Source organism: Balaenoptera borealis, assembly GCF_965194805.1.
Source record: "Balaenoptera borealis genome assembly, chromosome: 7".
Classification (NCBI taxonomy): domain Eukaryota; kingdom Metazoa; phylum Chordata; class Mammalia; order Artiodactyla; family Balaenopteridae; genus Balaenoptera; species Balaenoptera borealis.
In genome coordinates this window covers 102,921,297-102,946,984 of record NC_138864.1, presented here as the reverse complement: position 1 = coordinate 102,946,984, position 25,688 = coordinate 102,921,297, and the positions used below count along the sequence as shown (strand labels likewise).

Here is a 25,688-nt window from a genome sequence, read left to right as displayed (position 1 = left end):
GGTTTAGATTACTGACAAGGTGTTAATGTGATTTTATACTAAATATAAAAGGCTCTGTTCTTCAAACTTTTTGGCACATCTACAAAAAATAGTAACTGACACTTCTTTCTGAATCTGAAAAGGCTTTCTTCCCTGCATACCAATCAAGGATGCCCTAAATTAAAGTATCACATTTAAAGTATTCAATTTAACTGAAGATTAAATTGTAATTTTTTTGGCTTCATAGTGGATAAAAAAAAATATGTCACACTATAGCAGCTTGAAAATATATGGTCTCCTATTCAACAAGATTTAAATTTAGGAATTACTAGCAAAACCTAATTTATTCTATTTGTAGGTTCAAAGGCAAAAGATAATTTCTGAATTATCATTTCCAAGGATAATTCCCATATAACCTGATTTTTGAATAATCTGATTTTAAATATATTTGAATATCTGAAAGTTTAGGTATATATAATGAATGTCAACTTCAGAAATTATTTGCAGGTATTCTGATATGAATCCACACCAGAATCAGAAGTATCACTTGCTTATTTATGCTTAAGCATGTTTCTAAATTGTTTCCCTATTTGCTATACAAAAATACAATAGCAATATTAATAAGCAAACATCTAAATGCTCATTTGAAACAAATATTAAAAAAGCTTAAACAATCATCTCCATTTTAATTTCATCTAGCTCTTTATGAAGCAATGGTAGCTCTGAAAATCTCACAACTCAGTTCACAGACCCAGTCCCAACTATTTGAACATTCTACCTCCAAGAATTCTGCACATTATCGCATCACTCTGTTTCATAAGTTTATAGATGATTAGATTCTATCTGAAAAGATGCTCTCAGAGATAGACTAAACCTTGTCTTGCTGTACAAATAGAGTGACCATACGGTCCACTGTGTCCAGGACAACGCCTGTTTATGTCAGTTATACTGCGTAATCTTGATAATGCCCCCATTTCATGCAAAATGTCTCGGTTTAAGCTATAAATTATATGGTCACCCGACCTATTAGGTTAATTCAGAGACAACATAATAAATGGAATGCTTTTATAAAAAAAAAAGGGGAATGGTTTTGCTTCTCCAACCTAAACTTGAGCAACTTGGGTTCTTAGGAGGAGAGGGTAGAGGTACCAAGAAAGAGAAAAGAAGGACAGAATGTCACGTAAGAATATTTAAATTTCTGCTCATAAAAAGAGAGTGAACTTCGAGGTGGAAAGGCTGCATTATCACTCAACATGTCTCATGCCTGCTTCTAATCTGGCAATATGTGACATATTTTCCAAGAATCAAAATAACATATAGAGTAAGAAGGTATTTAGAACTGGGTCATATTGGGACACACGTTTGTGAGAATCTCTAGGATAAATTCTTTTTTTTTTTTTTTTTTGGCTGCACCACGCGGCTTGTGGGATCTTTGTTCCCCAGCCAGGGATTGAACCCCGGCCCTGGCAACAAGCGCACTGAGTCCTAACAACTGGACCACCAGGGAGTTCCCTGGGATAAATTCTTAAAGTGATATTCTACACTCATCGTTTTGGATAGTACCATTTCTCTTATAATATGCCTTCTTCTAATCCAAGAATATATGAAAAGTAAAAGACAGATTATTACCTAATTTTGTGCTGAGGTTACTTATAGCTTTAATAACCCCTGTCCTATCTTTTGCTGGCTATTTTTTTAATAGCAAATGATTATGATGTTGCTGCCGCTGCTGCTAATGATGATGGTGGTGGCGCTGGTGGTACGAAGATGAACAGACAATGATTTCCAGTCATACAGCATGGCAGATAGTCAGACTCACATTTAGGGAAAGTACTAGGAATAACATCCAGAGATTTAGGATTTAACTATGCCATTTATTAGTTGTGTGAACTTGAACAAATCAAAGTCAGATCACAGCAAGTCAAGGTTCTTTAATGTTCTGTAAAACAGGGAGATGGACCTCCAGAAGTAGATCTAGCTCAGTCTAGAAATTTCTTGAGTTTATTTTAAGGGTACAAACAAATATATATATATATATATATATATATATATATATATATATATATATATATATATATATATATATATTCTCTGAGCAAGCTTAGCAATCAGACACTCTTCACTTCTAGGACATCACACCCCAAATTTCCTCCTAGAGTTTGCCAAGGGACTCCTCTCATGGAAACAATTACACTGAAGATGCAATCATTTTCTGCTCAGGAGCTGCTTTTTTTTTTTTCATTCAACCATTCATTCCTTTCCCTTTCATTGAGATTCCGGAGTGAGTCCAACTTCTTGGTTTCCAATTGTCTGTCCTATATTGTTTTACTAAGGTATCAGCTAGTTATTAACTGTGATATTTTCTCTCCAGTCTCCTTCCTGACCTTTGATCTGTCTCCATCTCTAATTTACAGTTTAGTTCCCTGAAGCAGAAACTATACCTAAAACTCAATATTTAGTAACAAACATTATGCCTGCTCTGAAAATATAGCTTCTTCTCATTGTTTCTTTTTGTGTGTGTGTGTGAGATTGATTATTTTATTTCCAGGTACTCTTCAACAGCTTAACCCTTCATAGTGTTATGTAAGAACTTGTGTTAACTAAACTAATTAATTCATTTTTTTTAAATTGTGGTTAAAAAAAACCTGTAATATAAAATTTACCATCTTAACCATTTTAAAGTGTACAGTTCAGTAGTGTTAAGTATATTCACATTGTTGTACAAAAGATCTCCAGAACTTTTTCGTCTTGCAAAACTGAAACTCTATAACCCATTAAATAACTCCTACTTCCCCATCCTACAAGGGGCCCTGGTAACCACCATTCTATGTTCTGTTTCTATGAATCTGACTAGTTTAAATAGGTCAGATAAGTGGCATTTTTAATTTAAAAAAAATGTATATATGCTGTCACTAAAGTCATGACTTTAAGATAATTTTATACCTTATGTATACAATACTTTAATTCTTCTAAAGAACTTTCATAGATTAATCCCTGCCTTATCCTCAATGGATACATTTCAAGACTCCCAGTGGATGCCTACAGTGGATAGAACCAAACCCTGTATGTACTATGTTTTTTCCTATACATACATATCTATGATAAAGCTTAATTTATAAATTAGGCACACTAAGAGATTAACAACAACAATAATAATAAAACAATTATAACAATGTAATATAATAACAGTCATGTGAATGTGGTCTCTTTCTCTATCTCTCTCAAAATATCTTATTGTACAAATGTAATGCCTTTTCCATCTTACCTAAGCACTTATCACACACTGTGGCCACAACTTTTGCAGTTTGAGATGTGACAGCAAAACTAGCACAAATTTCTTTTTCCTTCTTCACACTTTCACGGATGGAAGCCTTGTTCTTACTGTAGATCTTAGTGACGTCAGCATATGATTTTTTTCCTTTTCTTATTGAGTTGATGACTTCTACCTTTTCACTTAAAGGAAGCACTTTACTGCTTCTCTTTGGCATATAGGAATCGCCTGCATCACCACTCTTGCGATTTGGGACCATTATTAAGTAAAATAAGAGCTACTTGAACATAAACTCTGGGATTCCACGACGGTCAATCTGATAACTGCGGGGGCTACTACGCGACTAACGCTAATGGGCGGGATACTCTGGACACAGGATGACTCACGTCCCCGGGGCGATGTGAGATTTCATCATGCTGCTCAGAATGGCGTGCAATTTAAAACGTATTGTTTATTTCTAGAATTTTCCATTTAATATTTTTGGACTTCAGTTGACTGCAGGTTGCTGAAACCCTGGAAAGCAAAACCACAGATAAGAGGGGACTACTGTTTACTTTAGCCCCTCATTATTCTCTACTTCCTCTCCTTTCACCCTCCTTCTCACACTTCCCAGGCTTCCAACCTTTTCCATCATGGCCTCTAAAGCTCCATCCCACTGTAAATAAGCACTCTGTACTCTTTAATAGAAACTTCACTTTCCCTGGAGGATCCCTCTCTCTACAGTTCTCTTTTCTTTTTTTTTTTTTTAATTTATTTTATTTGTTTATTTTTGGCTGCGTTGGGTCTTGGTTGCTGTGCGCAGGCTTTCTCTAGTTGCGGCGAGCGGGAGCTACTCTTTGTTGCTGTGCGCGGGTTTCTCATTGCGGTGGCTTCTCTTGTTGCAGAGCATGGGCTCTAGGTGCGCGGGCTCAGTAGTTGTGACGCACAGGCTTAGTTGCTCCGCAGCATGTGGGATCTTCCCGGACCAAGGATCGAACCCGTGTCCCCTGCATTGGCAGGCGGATTCTTAACCATCTACAGTCCTCTTTGTTCTCTCACAACTCACATAGTCCAAGGCCACAGTGATGAGGTGTAGGAAGGAGTATATTAGTTAATAGTCTTTTGGTTGGTAGTAATAGAGGCCCAAACTCAAATCTAGCTTAAGGTTAAAAAAAGGGACATATGAACTTACATAACTGAAGAGAGGTATTTTCAAAGACACAAACGATATCAGAAATATCCCTCCAACCTTCAGCCATTATTTCCACTTGTGCCAGCTTGAATTAATTTTTTCATGATTCTATTGCAATCTTCTTCTAGACAGTGGGCAAGACAGCTACTGATAACCACAAGATTACATCATCTTTCTCCTCTTTTCAAGAACTATGTCTACAATGTAGGACTCTAGTTGAAATAGTGTGTGTCACAAAACTATTCTTTGGTCCAGTCACTATCTATGGAGAATACTATACTTCTGGTCCCGCCTGGGACATGATAAACATGCCACTGATTTGAGAGACTGGACACCAAAATTGATAGCTCCTCCAAAAACATATAAAGTTCATATTTCCAAAGAAAAACAAAATAAGCTTATCTACTAGAGAAGAAATGGCATTCCCCTAGCACATCATGTTAGTTTTAAATAGTTTATTCTCCCTCTTCCTCTCATAAAAGCAAACAAACCTCTTGTCCTTTGAGACATGTTATCCAGCCCTTATTCTCTGCCATCTACTGCCATTAGTCAATACCTAGGTGGTTTTGGCACTAGTCTTTCAAAATATCAGTCATCATATTGTATGACTTCAATGTCCACTTAGATGATTTATCCAACAGCCTAAAGTCCTAGATTCACAGTTCCTTAATCTCCTAAAATCTTGGGATCTTAATCTTGCATTTTCTGAATCTTATTAACCATAGAACTCTTCTATTTCAAAACCTGAGGATCCTAGGGCTTCCCTGGTGGTGCAGTGGTTAAGAATCCGCCTGACAATGCAGGGGACACGAGTTCGAGCCCTGGTCCGGGAAGATCCCACATGTCGCGGAGCAACTAAGCCCGTGTGCCACAACTACTGAGCCTGTGCTCTAGAGCCCGCATGCCTCAACTACTGAAGCCCACGCACCTAGAGCCTGTACTGTGCAACAAGAGAAGCCACTGCAATGAGAATCCCGCGCACCGCAACGAAGAGTAGCTCCCACTCGCCACAACTAGAGAAAGCCCGTGTGCAGCAACAAAGACCCAACGCAGCCAAAAATTAATTAATTAATTAATTTTTAAAAAACTTATGATTCTAATAATACAGTCTCTGGGTACAACCTCCAGCTTCCTACCAACATGTACATGAGGACATCAACAGAAACAGCAAACTCAGTGTGTCTAGTTGATAATTGCTTAGAGCCTAAGATTGTGCCTCAGGCACTGCTATAGCTCATGTACCTTGTCCTCACCTGCTTGCTCACCTCCCTGACAAGGAACAGCAGCAGGTCCATAGCAACTCCAGCTCCCACCAGCTCTCTTCCTTTTTATTTTCTGAGTCCTAGACCAGGCATGTGTGCAACAAGATGTGAAAAGCATCAGTTTCTTCTTTAGGTTACCCGCGTTGCCAGACTTAGATGCTAGGAGAGTCAAACAGGGTTCCCTTTGCTGGCATGTGTTCCAATTTACCTCCTCAGGTTCCATTTTGTCCCCATGGGTCCCATTTTCCATTCTCCTTCCCCTACTTCAGGTCCAAATTTCTCTCCCACCAACTTGTCCTGCTGACCTACAGTGACTTCAGGCCCACCACCATATGTAGAGGGGCCTTCGAGAAATTACTTCACCAGTTTCCCTTCATGATGATTAGTGACTTTTTTCTGATCTTCCAACCATCACTTTTTGGACCTTTGTCCTCCAGAGTCTCCCACAACTTTGTACAATCTAACTGCTACAATAAATCCATTCTATATCATTCGTAGTGGTTTTTCTCCCCTCATCAAACTGTAACCGAGACACCAAAATGGAGGCTATTTTACAAAAATCTGAGAAGTCTCTGTAGAAAAAAAGAGTCTTAAAATGCAAAAGAATCCAAATCAGAGGAGATTTTTATATTCTTAGATGTGTCTAAAAAGTTCTGATTTGATTGAAAGTGAGGGGAATAGCAGGACTGAAAAACTAGGTGCTACCTGTGAATTTTAATGGCTCTGCATCACTTAAGGACAGCATTTATATGTATTCTTATGCCTTTTTTCTCCTTTCCAGATAAAATCCAAGTGACAGAGATCTAAGCTAATTGAGACAGGTGAGGGATCAACAGAATCATAAATGAATTTTTTACTACATGGTCCAATACGTTCCTCCACCAATTTCAACCAAACATTGTATATTATTTATATTTTAATACAAAATGGAAGATTAAACCTGTCAACTGAAAAAAATGCACAACCTAAAAGCTGAGAATTATAATTTATTCAGCAGATATTCTGAGGACTTCAAGCCCAGCACTAGACCTCTCAGATAGCTCTAAAGGACTTTTCCAAAGAGGTAAAGGAAGAGCCAGAATATATAGGAGTTTTTGCAACAAAAACCAGGTAGCCGGAACATCAAAAAATTCCTGTTAATGGAAGAAAACCAGACATCTCAAGTTAATGAATTTAGCACTTTTCTATATATGGGGAGATGCAAAAGTCTGGACTCATTGAAATCTTCCTTTGATAGGCACCTCAGCTATCTGAGGCCATATCCCATGCTTTCTTTTCCTGAGTCTCCTCAGGGTGCATCACTGGGGGTGGATGGAGTGGCTGACTGCTAGATGAGGGGGCATCCTGTCTCCATCCTCAGTTTCCTTGGGACTCACGTCAGGGGCGGCTGTAATGTGATGACTTAATGGCTGCAACATCCTTAGTTTACTGATACGGCAGGCAACAATTTTTCACTCAGAGTCCATTTATTCACTTATTCAACTTCTATTCCTCTGGGGACCTTGATAAGATTATAATAAAGTATTATCTAAAATCATAAAAACACAATAATTAAAAAGAACAAGAGAAAGACAATCTAAAAAAAGTACTTCAACATATTTCTGGAATATGGAAACTCGGAAAGAATATTTTCTGCCAAAGCTGTAGCCCAAAACAAAAGAGAAGGGAGCTGCAACAGATATGGAAAACACCCTGCCCAGCAGAAATCTTGAGATGCTTCAGATTAGAGACTGCAGGCAGAAGAAAGGGCAGGAGAAAATGGAGCTGAAAATAGGAAATTCATTGAAGACCTGTATATAAAACAATCAGACACCCATTTTCTCTTCTAGGATAACCCACGGTCAGGCATTTCACACTGATGTCAGAAAGCACAGCCTTCCTCCTAGTATTTGCCAAAAGAAAAGGCAACTGGCTCACCTCCTTCTCACTATATTGTAAGACTTCCAGCCAACAAATCTCTTTCACATACAATGCACACCATCAACCTTGTAATTCTCTCAGTTGTAAACATAAATGGACAAGGAATGAGCATCAGAAAATAGAGCAGAGGCTGCAGGTAACAGAGCAAGACCAAGATGAATAGAAAATTGTCCCCTAAACAAAGAGAGAGTATTAAAGAAGCAGAAGAGAGCTTTAGGTAAAACTTTAGTGTCCTCAGGTAGAAAATACTGTATCCAAAGACCAAGAACACAAAGTTATGAAAAAAGAACAACCAAACAAACAAGAAAGTGCGTTCAGGAATTAATTGAATGATTTCCCAAATCAAAAAATGATTTCAGAATTTGAAAGACAAAGCACAGGCACTCTCCAAGAGGTTAAAAGCAAAAGAAAACAAAGAGAGGAAAATGAGAAAAATCATCAAAATCAAGAATCAACATAAGAAGTCCAATTATTAGGAATTCTAAAGAGAAGAGAGGGAATTATCAAAGAATTAAAACAAGAAAATTGTCCAGAAATGAAAGGAGACACATAGCTCCAATCTGGTAGGGTCTACCTGCTACCAATAGGATGAATTTAAAAGGAACCATACCTGGGCACATTATTATAAAACTTCAGAACTCCAAGGGTTAAAAGATATTAAAAGGCTCCAGAGACATTTGGGAAAAGAAGACTGCATACACAGAAATTAGAATCAGAAGCACTGATGCTTTTGTGTTTGTTTTATTAGCAACACAAAATAGTAGAGTGATGCCTTCGAGGTTCTGTGGGAAGCTTTTTTTCAACTTAGGATTCTCTACCCAGTCAAATCAAGTGGGAGGGAATGATAAAGAACTTTTAAGTCTAAAAGCACTGACAAATTTACCTCCATACTCCCTTTCTTAGAAAGTTACTTGAGGAGTGGTGACAGGTGGGAGAGTAGTGGGAGGTAAATCCTCATCCCTCATAGCAAGCCGTCGCTAGAAAGTGTTAAGGTTAAGTCAAGGAACAGCATTATACAGGATTTGTTTGGAGATGTGGAGCCAACCACCACAATAACTAAGAACTGAAGTTGTAAAAGGGGTAACTTCTAGAGCACGGTCCCCAACCTTTTTAGCACCAGGGACCGGTTTTGTGGAAGACAATTTTTCCACGGACCAGGGGGCAGTGGGGATGGTTTCAGGATGATTCAAGTGCATTACATTTATTGTGCACTTTATTTCTATTATTATTACATTATAATATATAACGAAATAATTATACAACTCACCATAATGCAGAATCAATGGGAGCCCTGAGCTTGTTTTCCTGCAACTAGACGGTCCCATCTGGGGGTGATGGGAGACAGTGACACCCGAAGTGTGTTGCTTATGTCCAGTCTACTCCGTAAGATGCAGCTTAATTGTCACTTGCCACTCACTGATAGGGTTTTGATATGAGTCTGCAAGCAATTGATTGACTATGGTCTCTGTGTAGTCAAACCTCTCTGCTAATGATAATCTGCATTTGCAGCCGCTCCCCAGTGCTAGCATCACTGCCTCAGCTCCACCTCAGATCACGTGGCATTAGATTCTCATAAGGAGCGCATAACCTAGATGCCTCGCATGTGCAGTTCACAGTAGGGTTCACGCTCTTGTGAGAACCTAATGCCACCGCTGATCTGACAGGAGACGGAGCTCAGGCAGTAACGTAAGTGATGGGGAGCAGCTGTAAATACAGATGAAACTTCATTCGCTCACCTGCCACTCACCTCTCGCTGTGAGGCCTGGTTCCTAACAGGCCACAGACCGGTACTGGTCCATGGCCTGGAGGTTGGGGACCCCTGTTCTAGAGAGTGATGTTGAGGGTGAGGGTAAACCCTTCAATACCATTTTATTTTTTTAACCATGTGCATATATTAATTTGAAATAATTTTTAAATGTACTACAAGAGGCCCAGTTAAAATTTTTGTGTAACGTTTGGTAATATTAACTATGTGGAGTGCGGTAGGCAGAATAATGGCCACACAATGATGAACACGGCCTGTGAATATGTAATGTTACATGGCAGGAAGGGACTTTGGATGTGATTAAGGTTAAGGACCTTGAGATGGGGAGATTATCCTGGTTGGTCCAGGTGGGCTTAATGTAATCCTAAGGTGGTTAAAAGTAGAAGGGAGAGGCAGAAGAGAGTCAGAGGGAGATGTGACTATGGAATAATAGTCAGGAAGAAGCAATCTTGCTGGCTTGGAAGATGGAGGAAGATACCCAACACATGTGGGCAGCTCAAGAAACTGGAAAAGTCAAAGAAACTGGTTCTCCCCTGGAGACTCCAGAAAGGAGTTCAGTCCTGTTGACACATTGATTTCAGCCCAGCAAGACTCATGTCATGCTTCTTTCCTACAGAACTGTAAGATTATAAATTTTTGTTTTCTGTCACCATGTTTGTGGTAATTTGTTATAGCAACAATACAAAACTAATACATGGACTAACTCCTTTTGGTGTTTTCCTATCTTTTTCTTAAAATTTAATTTAATTTATTTATTTTTGGCAGCGTTGGTCTTTGTTGCTGCGCACGGGCTTTCTCTAGTTGCAGAGAGCGGGAGCTACTCTTTGTTGCTGTGTGCAGGCTTCTCATTGTAGTGGCTTCCCTTGTTACGGAGCACCGGCTCTAGGCGCACGGGCTTCAGTAGTTGTGGCACGCAGGCTCAGTAGTCATGGCTCACGGGCTCTAGAGCGCAGGCTTGGTAGTTGTGGCGCACGAGCTTAGTTGTTCTGAGGCATGTGGGATCTTCCCTGACCAAGGCTCGAACCCGTGTCCCCTGCATTGGCAGGCAGATTCTTAACCACTGTGCCACCAGGGAAGTCCCGGTGTTTTCCTATCTTAGACTATTATTTTCCTTTCAACTTTTCCATCAGAACTTTTTAAAAGGACAGTGGAACAAACCCTTTGCTTTTTTTTTGTTTTGTAGGATGAAATAGAATAGATTCACTGGCTTCTTTCTATTTACTCCTAATGTTTTATACATTTCACTTTCTAAATCTTAGTTACACCTCAGTATCTTCAGAGATGACGCTGAGCCACCCTCAGTAATAGAAGGCTATAAATTTCAACATTTCAAAATATTTCTAGGGCTATTTTTTCTGAAGTTATATGTTACGGTTTTATTTTTCTGTTCAGATGGATGAAACACACATACAAACACACACACACAAAAAAGAAAGGCCCAGTAAATTTTCTAAATTTCTTAGCTACACCACTACCTTTTTTTCTATCAGCCTTTAAATTATGTGAACTAAACTTTATCATGCTATTAGTGTGTGCTTAGTCTGTTATTTCAGGATACTTCTAAAATGTCACCAAAAAGGTTCATTGGATTTTAAATCTTAATGTGGATCTCTACTCAAAATCTCAGACAGGTTGGTTTCATTGTTTTGTTTTGTTTTAAGACAGTTTTTTCTGTAGCCCACCAGGAAGCAGATACTCTGTCTTGTAATCCTTAGAGTGAGAATGAATCTATACATTCCTCTCTCATTCTGTTACTCATTCTTTGGCACATTATAGAACCAGCACAGTGTAGGAGCAAGAGAACTAAACTGAGGGGCCAGACATCTGAACTGGAGACTTATATGAGCAACCAATCAATTGGGTAACCCTGGCCAAGTCACTTCCTCACTCCAGAGCACAGGGTTTTCTCAAGCTCTCAAGCAGCAGGAGATTGACAAGAGTCTGATATCCAGAATGGCCAACGGCAAGTCTGTGGCTTGGAGCAGAGAAAAGCAGTCTGTCACACCAAAGGTCAACCGGGGGACTTACCCAGTCACAAGCTCTTGTACCACACAAAACTCAGCAATGGCAATGGGTTTAACCCCATGGACTCTATTCTTTTACAGAATTTTGCTGTGGCCACATTTACTGGGACTCATTAAGTTCTCTCTACACTCAGACGACAATCAGTCAGTGAAAACAACTTCTCAAGGTGCTCTAATACACTGAGCAGGTTAAGATGGAGAGATTCCAATTACCCATTACAGTTCACCTTTCAGAGACTTCTCCCTGCTCACATATTTCAGGAGTTCCAAGTCCATATTTCCTCAGTGACCTGATTTTGCAAAGTGAGCTATAGTGGGGGCTTACTGTATTTTAGTTCCTTGTACTCATCACACTTTTATTTTTCAAAGTATTATTCTAATACTTTATTCTAATAATATGTTATAAATAAAAGGTCAAGTTTGTATGAAATAAATTTAAAATATTTTCCAACAAGCCAAAATGTACCCAAAACCTGTTTAAGCAAAATTTCCTTGAGGAATAAGGAAGTTTAAAAAAATTGTATTGTTACAAATACCAAAAGCTATCAAATTCTGCCCAGGAACAACTATTTACATTTTAGGTGTCTATTCATTCCAAAATGGAAAGGCACAGTGTTGGTTTGCAAACTGGTCCCCGTACACAGAGGGCAAGAAGAGACCAAGGAAGGAGACAGATCATTCCAGATTAGTTAATGGTGGGTTTAATAAGCAAGAGAATTTATGTACAAGGCTTGTCTTGGGCAGCCACAAGATGAGTAGATCTCCACAGGCACCTGCCAGAATCTTAAAAGTTTGCATAGAGTTCTTAACAAAGTTCAGTCATGTATCCAGTCCAGATGGTCTCAACAGCACATTACTGTCTCAAGGCTGTGTCCTTGAAAATAGCTCCCGCTGTGGGAACCGTAGGCAGAACGTACATTCCAAGGACAAGGGTGAGGGTGAGGAGCCTCCAATCGCCAGGGTCCAGATCACAGGTCAACTTGTGGTCACACCCTCTCAGTGACCTCCTCCAACAGGGAAGCAATAATCAAAATAATCTCACAAAGTCCTCTCTTTTTCTTGAGTACGTTTCAACCAGAGTAGGTGAGAACTACACAATCTAGGCAGAGGGAAGAAAAAGTGTTGAGTTCCCTGCTCATCTCTTATTCTATGAACTATGGTGGGTTCAGAAGTACCTTCAAATAGGGCCCCTTGTTTTCTAGTGGCCTGTTCACTATGAATGCTTCTTGGAAATCTATCCTTAGCTTCTTATTCCACTTCTGATTTCAATCTATGTCCTTTCTCTTCTGTTCTCTCAGCTTCCATTTCTCTGTGTACACAAATACTTATATCTATTTCCTCCCCTTTTGGTGTTCGTTTGTATTATCTGCAGATCTCTTTTAACTACGTGTACCTAAAAGGAAAACTCCATTAAAAATTCAGTAAGGAAATATCAAATACTACAAAAGTTAGCACAAACCCTGTCCTCACAAAGCTTACAGTCCAAAAGAAATAAACAAAAATAGGGAATTCCTTGGTGGTCCAGTGGTTAAGACTCTGTGCTTTCACTGCTGAGTGCGTGGGTTCAATCCCTAGTCAGGGAACTAAGATCCCACAAGCTGCGCAGTGACGCCAGAAATAAAAAACAAAGATGTTGGCAAATGCTCTGAAAAATGAGTTATCAGGTGTTCTAGAAATACTTGGTCGGGGCACTGGAAACTGGTCTAGGTGGATCAGGGAATTACATTTGAAGTCTTCTAGGTCTAAATACATCATCTTCAAAGCTACACCCCGCCCTGCAGATAGAAATGTCACCATCCCACCTGCCCCGGAAGTTCTAAAATATAGGGATAACATCTGACCTGTCCTTCACTTTTCATATATATTCATCTGCCACTTGCTATTATGGAAATACTAAATGGAATTACTATGGATATGGTAGAGGAAGTATGATTTCCTCTTCATGGACAAAATTCTAAAATATTTAAGTTCAGTCTCTATAAAGTGCTTACATGAGAACATATATAAGATTATAAATATATCCCCTAGTATGCTATAGTTAGCTGGATAGGGAATAAAATGCAAAGCGATTCCTTTAAAATAAGCCTTGCAAGCAGGCAGTCCTGTTTTTGAGTAAGCCAAATGCTCTAGTTGTATTTTCTAAACAGCAACTAACTTATTTATAAGACTGTTTAGCATTTCAGGCAGTTTACCACTATAATATCAAGTCTTTCTTGGTATCAATTTTGGTTCCATTATGAAGTGTCTATTTTTAGTGAAGCCATGATGGAGCATTATTTGATGATCCTTTTCCCCAGAAACCTGAATAATTTTATCTGATTGCCTATGCCTTTTTTCATCCACTTGACATCATTTTAACATCCAGTGACAGCATTTTCTGAAACAAAAAAGAAGTGATTAAATGGGGGGAAAAAAAGTGATTCCCCTTTTTCTAACATGATTACAGTTTTATTTCTCTATATCAACTACTCTAGACATTAACCTCAGGTATCACAGCAAGGTCAGAAGCTTTTGCTAAAGACTTCATTTGATAATGATGTGTCTTCATTTAATTATCACTTAAGGTAAATTTATGGTTTGGGTGTATATGTACTAATCTTTGCCTTCTCTAAACTGAAATTATCTTTGCCTCTCTATGGGGAAAAACATGGACTTTGAGCTAGATATATCTAGGTTCTTGGCCTGGCTCTGACATTGATAGGCTATAACTCTGGGCAAGTTACTTAGCCTCTCTGAGCTTTCTGCTTCTATAATACAGAGGTCATAAGACTTTATAGCAGAGTTTCTCTACTTCTGCATTATCAGCATTTTGTACCAGTTAGTTCTTTGTTGGAAGAAGCTATCCTGTGCATTGTAGGATGTTTATCAGCATCCCAGCCTCTACTCCCTAGATGCCAATACATCCCTCAGTTGGAACAATCAGAATTCTTTCCAGACTTGCCCACTGGAGAGCAAAATTGTCCCTATTGAGAACCACTATTTTTCTGGATTATTGAGTGGGTTAAATAAAATTATTTGTGGGTAGTTTAGCACATTATGACATAATATATACACAATAAATGTAATTGATTATCAATAGACCTGGATTCTCAATAAGAATAATAACAACAACCACACTGTACTGTATAAAAACAAAGAATGAGAAATCAGAGAATGAAAGATTTTTGTTGTTGTTGTCAGGGGAAAGGTTGGCCATTGTTCAGAAAGGAAATAATTTAATGTCAGTTTGGTTAGATTTATAAGCTTTTGGTTATGCCTGTTTGGGGGGAAGAGGGATACTGAATAAATTAAAGCATTCATGAATTCAACGGATATCAATTTCAGCACTAACTGACATTTTGTCTTTAATCCCCTGAAAATACAGCCATTGGAATTTCAAACTAAATTCAAGCCTTAATTTCCAAGTGTCTGATAATGTAGAAAAGGTTCAGCATTGGGAGACAGACAGATCTAGGTTCAAATCTCAGCTCTAACTTTTAGATACTCTAAGACCTGGGAAAATTTCTAACAATTTTGAGTTATTTCTGCATCTACAATTTAAGGAATAATAATATTACCAATTGATAGTGCTTTATGAATATTCTGTGTTTTATGTGGCAATCTAAAATAGAGCTCAAAGATTAAGCACCTGAGTGAGAGACTATTAAGCCTGGAGAAACAAACACTACAGACAAACAGCAGTAGCTTGAACAATGGCATTGTTAGAAAGCTATCATTTATTGTGTATCTGCTATAAACCAGGCATTGGTCTAAGAGCCTGGCAAACATTAACCCATTTAATCTTAAAAAAAAGAAAAAACTCTGAAATAGGTATAAAACTAGTCTAACCCCCATTTTAGAGAGGCACCAAGGTACTAAGGAACTTGCCCAAGGTCACATGACCAGGTGATGATGAAGCTAGAATTATAGCCTTCCAACTCCAGAGCCTAAACTTCTAACCACTAAAGTGCCCTAGCTTTTATCCTCATCTAGTTAGATATATATAGCCAGAGTCTGCACTGGGTCCTCTAAGTTGACGAAAATGACTTTTCGAATGGACCGTTGGGTTAAAGAGATAAGACACAGGCACAAAATTCAGATTCCAAATTCTGGATTCAAAGTCTTATGAACGTTTGAATCCCAGTGAAAGAAAAGAGTCTGAATATTTAACAGACTAGAAAGAAAAATGATTAAGAACTTACAACAACCAAATAGCTAGGGCTCAACTGCTTACAAAGCAAGTTTGTTTTTTTTAATGGGTCATTCACAAATCTTTAACAGAGTATGGGGGGTAAAGTTGGAGCAGAAGCAGGTAACTCTGAAATGTTCTCACTTTCCTGTGAGTCTGTAGGCTTTGGAGGGAAGATTGTAAATGAAGTGACTATAAGTGATAAAGAATGTACATGGTTTTTATTTCTTGGCAACTTTTTCACTTGTTGAGACACATATAGAGACGCCCCATTCAGAAAATACCTTCTGATTTTGCATTGACTGTATATAAAACTGGTTGCTCATGTAGGTTTTTAATCACTATCTTTGTTAAAAAATTAAACCCTTTATTAAACAAATAAATATTTTGTTCAAATTTTGCATAGAAAAATTAAAATATAAATATTTGTTTTATGTTTTTAACACAGAGTAGCTGGAGTACAAGATGTGTAGGTTAAAAAATAAATTGGAGTCAGACTATGAAAGGCCTTGTAAACCACATTCTAAAGACTTGTGAAGTTAAGATAATGAATAGTGAGAGTAGAGAAAAGAGTCTGTATCTGAGGGACATTTCCCAAGAAGAACTGACACGTCTTTGAAACTAAGATAGAGTGAGTGAAGAAAAAGAAGTAGTAGAGAGAGACTCCAAGGTAGATGGGTGGTGAAGCCATTATCCAAGACTAAGAACAAGAATGGCAGAGCAGATTTCCTCTGAGTGGGTAATAATGAGAGACAATAAAGAGTGACATAAGGACTTCATTTTTTGAAATGTTGAGTTGGTAGTGCCTGCGGAACACCCAGGTGAAAAGAGCTGATTGAATCCTATACATATAAATCTGAGTTTGAAATGATAGCAGTCATAAGAGCTTTTATTTGTTGTTAGATTCTGTGTTAAGCATTTTGTACCCTATAGCAGAAGTTGTTAGCTATTTTGAAATATCTGCCCTCTTTCTCTTCCTCCCCAACTATATTCCCCTATCATCTATACTAAGAGAACCACTGATTTGTGGCTGGGTACAAATCAGTACCCAGCTGCTTGGGAAAAAGACTAAGCTTCCCAATCTCCCTTGTTGGTAGGAGTCATCATACAACTAAATTGTAACCAAAGGGCTGGGAATGGAAGTGTTTTCAAGAGCCTTTTCTTCATCCTTCCTGATGGCTAGAATGCAGACAATAACTAGATAGCTAGAATAGACATATACTTAGGAATGAAAATGATACATAGTAGGGCAACCACATGAGCTAGGACCTGGGTACCAGGAACTATGTAGCACCACATAACCCCAGAAATCTACTGGAAATTATTCATAAGAGAAAAATAATTTGCCTCTTGTTTAGACCACTAATATTTGAATGTACTGCCTTTTAAAACAAAACCAAATCAAAACTAGGACACGTACATTATCTCACCTAATCCTCATAACAACGCTATCATCCTTATTTTAGAAGTGAAAAGTGAGGCTGGGACAAGCGAGGAGAGAGGTTTACCCAAAGTTATCCAAAAAGAAAGCAGCAGAGCTAGGATTTAGTCCAAGCAATCTGATGGCAGAGCCACATTCATTACCACTAAGCTTCAGAAAACCATCTAGCTCTCTGACTATTCCAGAGGCATCCCACACAGACAAAAATCAGAACTTCTTTTTTTAACTTTTTATTAAATTATACTATATGTAGAGAAAAGGGCACATCCTTATTTTTAAATATGGAATATATTCAAAGTGTTATTTTGTTTCTAGCCTATATTTTTCCTCATATTTTATGTGTTCATTTTCCCTTATCCCCAGATAAAGAACATGTAACCATCCTTTCCATGTTTATTTTATGACCCAGAAACACATTATTAAAGGACTCTGGAGACTTCTCTTTTGCAGACTAAATAACCCTGGGTCCTAATGCCTTTCTTTATAGTTAAGTTCCCAACTACATGAACTTTTCCCACTGTGAATCTTTGAACATTCTTTAATCCCTCTCAGTTTTTTACCTCAGTACTGTTTATGGTGGCAAATTTAGCAGCATATATGGCTCGAGAATGAGTTTTTCACAGCACTTCCTTTGTACCAGGTCAGGATTCACGCATTAGCCCACCCATCATATTGAGTAGATTTAAATACTTGGTGAGTTAAGAGGTTCTTTCTGTTTTCCAAAGACAAAGAGAGCTTTGTGTTATTGCTGAAAAGCCACATGAATAACTTGAAAACAAAGGGGTTGTCTATTACAATCTGTTCTTTATGTTTTCAGAATTTGTATTTGGTTAACCATAATCCACTAAAATCCTTCTGTGGACAAGGAGGGCATGGGAAAAAGTGGTGCAACAGTTTCTTTCTGGGACAGACTCAATGGACCAGCAGACAGGAGGGGTAGACCACCCTATGGAGGTAAATTCAGAGCAGGAACAGGATAGTTGCCACCAGTTAGGTGTGAGGAGGCGTGAGCTCAGGGAATACAGCTTGCTGTCGCACATACCCAGAAAAATCTGGGTGCCCAAAATGCTTAGATTTGGGAAAGAGATCTATGCTACTGTGAAATTCTAAAATGTATAAGTTAATTTGTTTCCAGATATTTGGGTAAAAATTTTCAGAAAAGGGAAATGCCTCTTGGTAAGAAGGAGTATTCTTACAGGTAAAATTATTCTTGGTAGAATTTTGGAAGGTCCCCAAAAGATGCTTCAGAAATAAGGAAAATTAGACAGAAGGTGACATTCATCAACATTGTAAGTTAATTACAGGGAAGAAATAACCTTGTGGGGTGAGAAACAAAAGGGAGTATCATTACATGCAAATAGAAATAATGTGAAAGATTTGCAAGTTCTGGAGACACTATCATTAGAAATGATGTTTTATTTATTTGTTTAATATAGTGGTGGGAACATGAAATTTAGACCCAAAAGTCTTGTGCATTGCGCAAAGAATGAATTTCTCTAATAAATAAGAACTGCTGCCAATAAATTTAAAAAGACCTATTAACCCAATGGAAAAGGATATGAACAGATAGTTCACAGAAAAGGAAAGACAAATAGTTCTTCTATATTTAATATAATGCCCTACTGCACTCATAATAGGATAATTGAAAATTAAAACTACAATGAGATACTATTTTCACATATCAGATTGGCAAACATCAAAAAAGTGTAAGAAAACATCACTGGCAAAATTGTGTGGAAATAGTCCCTTTCATAATTGCTGGTGGGAGTGCAATTGATGTACTTTCTTGGGAGAACAATTTGGCAATAACTATCAAAATTACAAATACACTGGGCTTCCCTGATGGCGCAGTGGTTAAGAATTCGCCTGCCAATGCAGGGGACACGAGTTCAAGCCGGGGAGATCCCACATGCCCGCGGAGCAACTAAGCCCGTGCGTCACAACTACTGAGACCGCGTGCCACACCTACTGAAGCCCGTGCCCCTAGAGCCCATGCTCCAGAACAAGAGAAGCCACTGCAGTAAGTCCGCGCAAGGCAACAAAGAGTAGCCCCCTAGAGAAAGCCTGCGCACAGCAAGGAAGACCCAACACAGCCAAAAGTAAAATAAATAAAATAAATTTTAAAAAAAAGAAAATTGTACAATTTAAAAAATAAAAAAAATAGTTGTGTGTAACTCAAACAATACATGTAATGTACTAGGAAAACTTGTGATCTCAAAAAATTCTACTGTGAGGATTCGCTTACAATGGAGAGAACTTTTATAGAATAAACAATTATCCGAATCATGAGAGTATAAGTGTATAAATGCTGATTTCCGTATATCTAATTTGCTTAAAGAGAGATAAATGCCCCATATACATTCTAGAATGGGAATGCCAAGTAAGATTCATTTTTCCTGCCAAGTAAGATTCATTTTTCCCACCAACTCCTGTAGTGGTGATGTCTTCCTAGATCACTCTGTTGTCAGGATTCTAAGACAAAGTCTGGACTTAGTAGGAAAGAATGCTGCAATAATTATGTTTGCCTCATATGTGAGAATGAGGAAAGGTGGGAGGGACCAGACACAGTCATGCTCGCTCTGTATGTTTCCATATGTTTCCCCTTCCTACTTCCTTTCTGCTCCCCTCCCCCACCATAATTTCCCACAAAAAGATTTCTCGGTAAGAGAGTTACATGATAGAGGGATTTGTAAAGCCTTGTACTGAGAAAGAAAGAGGTGGGCCCCTCCCTAGAATTCCTTAGGAAAGAATGAAGAAATGGAAGAAGAGTTTGTCCAGAGCCTAATTAGATGTTTTTATCTCTGATCATTAAATTAAAATGTGGAAGGGTAGGAGAGAGACACATGACCTAGTTCATATCAACATGACTAGATTTTATTTACATATAATCTAATCAAGGAAGTTTGAGAATTGTCAAAATAGCAGTTCATTTAAATCAATATCAGAATCCACAGATGTTGCATGAGCTCTCTAAGTTTCTATGCTAGGAGCTCCAAGAATGTCAACAGTATTCGTGACTCAAATGAGTTTTCAAAATGGCAAAACATAAACATGAGATGTCTTGAAAAATTCAGGGTAACAATTAAAGCAGTATATGATAAAACTTTATGGTGACATATCAACAACTGAAATACCTCAGGCAGGTGCAGTCAGGCTCAGCTTTAAGGATGGTATCAACATGAACAGGCTTTGGAGAATGGATGGGATTTGCTGAAGTAGGATGGGGGTCTCAGGGAGATTATTGAAGGTGAGTGGAAGAAACAAGGTTGGAAAAGTAGGTCGCTATTTGCCCTTGATGATCAAGCGAAGGTACATAAGTTTTCTCCTATAAGTCACAGAAATCATTTGAAGGTTTTTGACCAGGGTAATGAGATCTTCAAAGTAGTGGTTTAGGGAGGTTACGCTGATAGCCATATCCAAGGTAGATTGCAGGAGGGTAAAGAAACTTATGCCGGGTATGTCAGTTAGTGGGTTATTGGAATAGTCCTGGCCGAGGTGGTAGAATTCTGGATGAGGGTGATAGCGTGGAATTGGAAAGGAGACAATAAATTATGAAAATGTTTACAAGAGACATTGAAGAGTAAAAATAGGCAAGGCCTAATAACTGATGAATATGAGGGTTAAGAGATATTAAGGAGTCAAGGTTAGTATACTGGGAGAACAGGAAGACCCTTCTCCCAATTAGAGTCAGGTCCCCCTCCTGGGTGAGCAAATACACTTAGTGCTTTTCTTCTGTCATAATAGTTATTATTCAGTTGTATGGTCTCTATTTATCTACCTCCTTCACTAGACAGTGAGCTGCTTGAGAGTAAAGATCATACTTTAGCTGTGCTACATCTGGCACAGAGATGTTTGTATGTGTACAAAATGGAAAGGGAGAGAGGGAAGGAAGGATCTCTTTCAGAGGGAGAGATAGGCAAAGGATTTTTATACATGGAGAGATGGAAGTAAGAGTATGTCATCCAAAATAATGCATTTATATTTCATTTACTCATATTAGATTTTTTCGAAGATTATCTTTATTACCATCCACTCGGTAGAACCCATGGTATTGTACACCCCAAACATACATTCTCAACACAAGATTCTACCGTAAAGCCGAACCCCCCACCAGTCATGACTTCTTAGTCTCATCAGAGGGAAATATTTATTCCACAGAAGTTTTCAAAGTTTCCAGCAAGGTTTCTGGAGGCCCACTTAGTAGCAATAAACAAAGCCTTAAAATGTGCATAATTTTGATCCTCCAATTGAACCTTAAGGAATGTGTCCTAGGTAAATAAACATGGCTACACGAAAAAGATAATGAAGAAGATGCTTGTCACATAGAAGCTCATGACAGCAAAAGTTTTTTGAAGCAAACTAAGCAGCCCAAAATTGGACTGGCTAAACAAATTACGGAATATCTATACAAAGGAATCCTTTGTCATCATTACCAATGATGTAGCAGACTATCACATGGAAAGATACTCCCTAACCATCAGTAAGTGACAAAGCAAATTACAAATTGCAAAAGGAATGCGTGATATAACCTCCTTCTAGTGATAGTATAATATGTTGAAAGGCTACGTACCAAAATATTAACAGTAATTATGTAAGGGCTGTGGTATCATGGGTGATAGGTACTTGTTTTACTTTTTACTTTTATAACCAATTTCTTCAATAGGCAACTATATCTTTTGTAATAAGCCATACTTTAAACTCCAAGAGGACATAGACTTTGCCATATTCATTTTTGTATGTCTGGGACATAGCACAAAATATTGCTCAGAATTGTTCCATAACTGTTTGCTGAATGACGAAAAATATATTTAAATATGTTTATATTTAGCTATTTTAAATTAAATAAAATTTAGATATGAGATAAATATAAGAAATATCTATTCTTTAAGGCAAGAGTTATTTATGGCCGTCATAGCCAGAAGATAGCAATATGTCACCAACATGACTAATCACAGAAGAAACATGACCACACAGGTCAAGCCAAATAACTACAGCTAAAGGAAGAAAACCACCAGGCAGTCACTAGTGACCAGAAACAGAGCCAGCAGTTTAGCTAAGGAAGGCGATGAATATGCTGGGTCCTGGGAGCTGCACCCTCACCTGAAGGTCGAAGAAATCCAGGCTATAGGCTAATGAGACCATTCAAGCTTCCTTCACCTGTCCTCTGGAATTGAAGTGAAAATGGCTCCCCTCTTCAGAGCCCTGATCAGTGAGCTTGTTTCATAGCCAAGGTAGGCACTTAGAATCCTCCTGTGGGGAAGAGACCTTTTGTCAGAGAGGCAGTGTGGTCTGGAAGAAGGAGCTTTCAAATCCTACCTGAGAAACAGCGCTGCCACTAACAAAGTGAGTTTTGGCAATCAATTCACATTTTCTGGTTTTACTTGTTAAGTATGAATTATAAAAATAGCTCCGTAGTCACAAGATTGAGGACAAAATGAGATAATGACTGAAAAAAAAATGTTAAGATGAGCCATAACTAGGTGTTAAACTATAAAATGTATACTACTACCTTTACTCCTGGTAATGAAGGAATTTCACAACACTCTGTGGTGCAAGAGGAAAGACCTTGCCTTCTGGTGTTAATGTAGTTTCACCGAAATTCCACTCACCCCTACCTACCTCTTACCTACTAATCTGTCTCTTGACTGGTGGGACAAGAGCTGAAGGCAAACAACCAGCAGAGTTCTGTCCTGCTCTGTGTATCACGGAAGTCGGTACTTGGGTTCTTGCTAGTGCGCACGGGACCTGGCAGTCCTGGCAGATGCAACAAACCAGATCCCTCCAGAGCCCCATACCCACTGTGCTGTATACATTTCTTCCTGTCCAGAATTTACCATCTCGCGCATGATAATTAAAAATGAACCTTGTAGCCGAAACCTTGATCTCAGTGAGGATAAGATCCACGTGGTACTCAGCTTTGCGTCCTTGGTTCACAGCAGGATACCTCGAATGCAGTAGGTGCAGTAAATGTAAGAAGCGGAACAGGGTCCAAGCACTCGTGACACTTGATTTCCACCGCAGAACTGGAATTCTTTGACTGAGGTGTTTATTCAGCTACCCTCCTACTGCACCCCACTGCCAAACGAGGCTTTGAAAAATTGGATAGATCTTTCCCCAAAGTCTCCGGGTTAGCAAACAACGTATTTTTTGACTGGTATTTTTTTTCTATATTGAAAATATTAAAATATAATCTGCACTTTGGTTTTGGACATCCACCAGGTATAAATGGACTTGGTTAAATAAATGGACACAGGCAAATCTATTTAAATCACTGCACTGAACCAAGCCAAGGTTTTCAAATCATGGTAACCATGAATAGGGGTGTTAACAGCTAGAACAGCAGGGAGCCGTTTTGCTGAACTTCGATGTCTAGAAACGTGTACTAACAATCCACAGGGATACGTTTGCCTTCCATACTCATTTTCCTATTGTCTAACCCCATCTTCTTCCATTCTCACATTGGTCCCAGATAGCAACCCATTCCGCATAGCCACATTTGTCCAAATAAATAGCCATTTACTAATTTGTAAAGGAACCAGAAGGAAAGATGGGTAAAATAAATAAGTAAATGTACAGAGAGAAAAAAAAAGATATAAAATGACTGTGTAGATAGATGATTAAAACAAAAAGCATGGTAACAAAAGGGAGAGAGTAACTAGGGAGGAGTTAGGGATTGTTAAATTAATACTCACTGGAATTATAAACAAAATTGATTTCTTTTCTTATTAGGTCTGCGACTTCAACTCATTCAAGTGACTTCAATATGAAAACATAGTGGGTAAGACAGTACAAGGCAAACGAAATTTAGTGTCAAGTGGAAACAGCTTCACAGCTTGGCTTTTGGCTTATTAGCTGAGACATTGAACAAGCAACTTTTCTGAGCCTTAGTTTCAATATATGTTAAAAAAAAAAAAGAGAGAACCATTGTAGGAATTACTGATAATACATGTGAAGCTCACAGCTGATAAGTAGGTATTCAAGAGGTAGTATCCATTAACTGTGATCATCTATGTTACCAATAAACCCCTAACCAATATAAGGGAATATTATGATCAAAAGAAGCTAACTTCCTATGAGAAAAAAATGGAATTAATGGGGGTGGGGAAAATAGTCTCCTTGGGGCACTCAAGGTGAGGCACATGCAGGCAGACAAAGATTACACAAAGGGAGTATTTCTGATTTGAACATTGCTCAAGGTGAAATTTTATTGTTTAAGCAAGCTTTATCAAAACAATTTACTTCTTTTTTTTCCAAGCTTTATGAATTAAAAGAATTTATTCAAAGTCTGTTTCTTGTGAGCCTTCACTCAATGAGATTTCAGAAACAAACTTCAGCTTTCCTGGTGAAAACTAGGAGCTCCAAGAAATCCCAGGGACAGAAGAGAAGGGCTGAAATTAAAATTAACGTATAAAAGGACATAAAAAAGCCACCAGGAGGAAGTACAAAAGGAAACTTTCCTGATACCAATGTGACTCCCCATTAATCAGATTATCAGAAAAGAGGAATAAAAGGACTATAGTTTAAAAGAAGCAGCTTTGTGAAGACAAAGAATAGGAACAACAGGGCAGATTTCCATGATGATTCCCTAACAGTTATATTCAAAAAAGTTTATGCACTGCTCTTCGATCTTTCTGCATTTGGCAACAATCACTAATAGTCACCTCTGTTTAAGCAACGTATAGAAAAATTTCTTTAATTTGGAACTTTAGTATACAACAAAAGAAATTAATTAAGAGAGAAGAGATTATGTAAAATAAATGAAACTGTAGACATATGCACACAAATGTTTTACAAATATACAATACAGAGCTGGTTTTATTGAACTGTCAGTCTCCCTCCCCTCCCCTCGCCATTTACACACACTGGGGATGGGCATCATTTTAGCTAAACTCAGTGTCAATCCTGCTTCTTCATTCTCTTTACCTGTCCTTATTCAAATTAATCTCCCCTTGGATTCCTCACCATTAGATTGTGCAAACCCAAGACCATACACCCCTACGACTTATTGTCTACATGGTGTGACTTAATTATTTGACTGTCTTCATTAGCATGATTTTACTATTCCAGGAAGCTCTGGTCCAGGGAGATAAAAGTTTACTATTTATTCTCAACACTTTTTGAAACCCTCACCTCAAACCTTCATCTTGCTGTGTCCACCAATCCTAAACAATTATATCAAAATTGTTACCCAATTCTAATAAAGCCCTTATATTGAAAGACCCATCTTCAACCAGACTCCAAAAATCTCATAAATAACCCAACAGTGCCCTCCCCATTCCAAGAGGCTATTAAGACTTTGTCAAGATAGAGGGCTCTCTTGCCATGGAAAGCAACAAACTCAGCTTTGCTTTAGCAACAGGTAATGTTGGTGGTATTTTTAGAGAGCCAGCATTCAAAAATTGCAAGCCTTCTTGGATGGATGTCTTCCTTGGTTTGATGATTACAGTATATAAGAGGTGTGTGTGTGTGTGTGTGTGTGTGTGTGTGTGTGTGTGTGTGTGATTTGATCCATAGGTAGAAAGACTTTTACTTCTACTGCTAATATGGCTGCTGCCTTTTACTGTTTATCATTACATTCATGCCTTGCCTTGTTGAACTTCTCTTAAGCTGTTTTCATCATGCTGTGTTCTCCATACACTTGTCTTTTGCTCTTCTGGTATGTAATTAAAGGTCTCAGACATTCCATA

The 25,688-nt window shown here is 38.3% G+C and overlaps 1 long non-coding RNA gene across 4 annotated transcripts; it reads right to left on the bottom strand.

The window, feature by feature from the left end:
- Positions 1-1,052: 1,052 nt before the first annotated feature.
- On the bottom strand, positions 1,053-25,489 carry LOC309632527. 4 transcript variants are annotated; one of them, XR_014246947.1, is made up of 3 exons: positions 22,102-25,489; positions 5,675-17,713; positions 1,053-3,763 (listed from the first exon to the last, which is right to left on the bottom strand). It is a non-coding gene; the product is annotated as an uncharacterized lncRNA (long non-coding RNA). The 4 variants fall into 4 exon arrangements; XR_014246948.1 differs by having other exon boundaries at positions 1,053-13,769; positions 17,562-17,713; XR_014246946.1 differs by having other exon boundaries at positions 1,053-17,713.
- Between the last annotated feature and the right edge of the window lie 199 nt (positions 25,490-25,688).